Source organism: Temnothorax americanus, unplaced genomic scaffold (genome assembly GCF_048541705.1).
Source record: "Temnothorax americanus isolate GAGA-0224 unplaced genomic scaffold, ASM4854170v1 Scaffold12, whole genome shotgun sequence".
Taxonomy (NCBI): Eukaryota; Metazoa; Arthropoda; class Insecta; order Hymenoptera; family Formicidae; genus Temnothorax; species Temnothorax americanus.
Genome location: NW_027509253.1, coordinates 2,511,690 through 2,515,159, shown reverse-complemented (window position 1 = coordinate 2,515,159; position 3,470 = coordinate 2,511,690).

Here is a 3,470-nt window from a genome sequence, read left to right as displayed (position 1 = left end):
TCGTCTTAATAAACAGTGGGGTTTTCCCCTTTTTGGGCCATCCCTGGAAAAGGGGGGAACTTTTAAAAAGGGAAATTTAAAGGGTATTTTTTTTGGGCCCCCCCCCCCCCTCTCCCCCCCTTCCCCCCCCCCGTGTCCCCTTTCCTGGTTTGAATCGGGTTTTTCCGGTGGTGCCTTTTATTACCCCGCCCCCCCCCTTTCCCCTTTTTATTTCCAGCCTCCGCCGCCAGGGAATGTCACGGGGCCCTTCAGGGGGGGAAAGTGCTTTCGTAAAAAAAAAAACGGTTTTTTTAGTAATAAATGCAACGTGCGGATCGCCCCTTTCGCCATCGTATCATTTCCGAGAAACCGATTTGAAGATTGACCGCGAGAAAAAAACGGGCCCGGGAAAAAAATTGCTTTAGAAAAAAAAGGGAAAAAAACCCGGAATATTCGCATGGCGAATTTTCGATTTGACCGATGATTGCGGGAAAGCGGGTTTCCCGGGTTTTTTTATTTTACAAAAAACGTGAGGAATGATATTTAGATGTTGCGTGATGCCGGGAAGATAACACGCTTTTTTTCCCTTTTCTTACGGTTCAAACAGGTGTGTAAATTTTTAGCGTTTTTTTTGGGGGAAAACCCCAAATTTGAGAGTTGGGTTTCCCCTTTTCCAATGGGGTTCAGAGGCCTGCAGTTTAAAAAAAAAAAGTTTGGCTTTAAAAACCAAAAACGCGTCAGTAAAAAAGAGACGCTGGGTTTTAGCAGCGCCCTTTTGGCCCAAAAAGGGGCCCCCCACTGACCTAAACAGATTTGCGAGATCTATAGTTCTAACGGGTTTTAAAGAGGGGGCCATATAAAACAAAAAATTTTAATTAAAGAAAAAAAAATTACCATGTCCCAAAAACCGGTTGAGAGCCATTGAAATCTCGAGTTTGTTTTTTGTAAAAATTTTTGGTATTTGAGCTTTTTTAAGCATTTCTTAAAAATTCCGGCGTTAAAAATTTTTTTTTTATTTTTTAAAAATTAATAAACCAAAGTAATCTTTAGGAAAAAAGATAAAACCCCAAAAAACAAAAATTTGGGGGTTTCCGGGGTTTATAAAATATTTTTCGAATAGTTCTGAACATATAAAAGCAATTTCTAAAGAGTTCCGGGCGTCGGCAATGTTGTTAAATTTTTAAATAAATTAATAAACGCTCGAAAGTCAGGAATTTATCGAAAATAGGTGAGACGCTGGCCGTATTTCGACAGTTCTGCGAGTTTTATTATAATTTTCGTACAGTTCTGAACGTGTTCTAACGTTTTCTAAAGAGTTCTGGCGATAAACATTATTTAATCATTTTTTAAATAATTTTTATCGCCCGAGAAAGACGCATTTACGGGTATATGGGTGAGACGCTGTAGAAAATCTCGGAGTTCTGGCTTATATAAAATATTTTTCGAATAGTTCTGAACATATAAAGCAATTTCTAAAGAGTTCCGGGCGTCGGCAATGTTGTTAAATTTTTAAATAAATTAATAACGCTCGAAAGTCAGGAATTCATCGAAAATAGGTGAGACGCTGGCCGTATTTCGACAGTTCTGCGAGTTTTATTATAATTTTCGTACAGTTCTGAACGTGTTCTAACGTTTTTCAAAGAGTTCTGGCGATAAACATTATTTAATCATTTTTTAAATAATTTTTATCGCCCGAGAAAGACGCATTTACGTGTACATGGGTGAGACGCTGTAGGAAATCTCGGAGTTCTGGCTTATATAAAAGATTTTTCGAATAGTTCTGAACATATAAAAGCAATTTCTAAAGAGTTCCGGGCGTTGGCAATGTTGTAAAATTTTTAAATAAATTAATAACGCTCGAAAGTCGAGAATTCATCGAAAATAGGTGAGACGCTGGCCGTATTTCGACAGTTCTGCGAATTTTATTATAATTTTCGTACAGTTCTGAACGTGTTCTAACGTTTTCTAAAGAGTTCTGGCGATAAACATTATTTAATCATTTTTTAAATAATTTTTATCGCTCGAGAAAAACGCATTTACGTGTACATGGGTGAGACGCTGTAGGAAATCTCGGAGTTCTGGCTTATATAAAATATTTTTCGAATAGTTCTGAACATATAAAAGCAATTTCTAAAGAGTTCCGGGCGTCGGCAATGTTGTTAAATTTTTAAATAAATTAATAACGCTCGAAAGTCAGGAATTTATCGAAAATAGGTGAGACGCTGGCCGTATTTCGACAGTTCTGCGAGTTTTATTATAATTTTCGTACAGTTCTGAACGTGTTCTAACGTTTTCTAAAGAGTTCTGGCGATAAACATTATTTAATCATTTTTTAAATAATTTTTATCGCCCGAGAAAGACGCATTTACGGGCATCGTGGTGGGAAGCTGTAGGAAATCTGGGAGTTCTGGCTTGTATAAAATATTTTTCGAATAGTTCTGAACATATAAAAGCAATTTCTAAAGAGTTCCCGGGCGTCGGCAATGTTGTTAAATTTTTAAATAAATTAATACCGCTCGAAAGTCAGGATTTTCTCGCACGTCGGTCTGCCGCTCGCCGTATTTCGACAGTTCTGCGAGTTTTATTATAATTTTCGTACAGTTCTGAACGTGTTCTAACGTTTTCTAAAGAGTTCTGGCGATAACATTATTTAATCATTTTTTAAATAATTTTTATCGCCGAGAAAGACGCATTTACGGGTATATGGGTGAGACGCTGTAGAAAATCTCGGAGTTCTGGCTTATATAAAATATTTTTCGAATAGTTCTGAACATATAAAAGCAATTTCTAAAGAGTTCCGGGCGTCGGCAATGTTGTTAAATTTTTAAATAAATTAATAACGCTCGAAAGTCAGGAATTTCATCGAAAATAGGTGAGACGCTGGCCGTATTTCGACAGTTCTGCGAGTTTTATTATAATTTTCGTACAGTTCTGAACGTGTTCTAACGTTTTCTAAAGAGTTTCTGGCGATAAACATTATTTAATCATTTTTTAAATAATTTTTATCGCTCGAGAAAGACGCATTTACGTGTAATGGGTGAGACGCTGTAGGAAATCTCGGAGTTCTGGCTTATATAAAAATTTTTCGAATAGTTCTGAACATATAAAAGCAATTTCTAAAGAGTTCCGGGCGTTGGCAATGTTGTAAATTTTTAAATAAATTAATAACGCTCGAAAGTCGAGAATTCATCGAAAATAGGTGAGACGCTGGCCGTATTTCGACAGTTCTGCGAATTTTATTATAATTTTCGTACAGTTCTGAACGTGTTCTAACGTTTTCTAAAGAGTTCTGGCGATAAACATTATTTAATCATTTTTTAAATAATTTTTATCGTCCGAGAAAAATGCATTTACGGGTATATGGGTGAGACGCTGTAGAAAATCTCGGAGTTCTGGCTTATATAAAATATTTTTCGAATAGTTCTGAACATATAAAAGCAATTTCTAAAGAGTTCCGGGCGTCGGCAATGTTGTTAAATTTTTAAATAAAT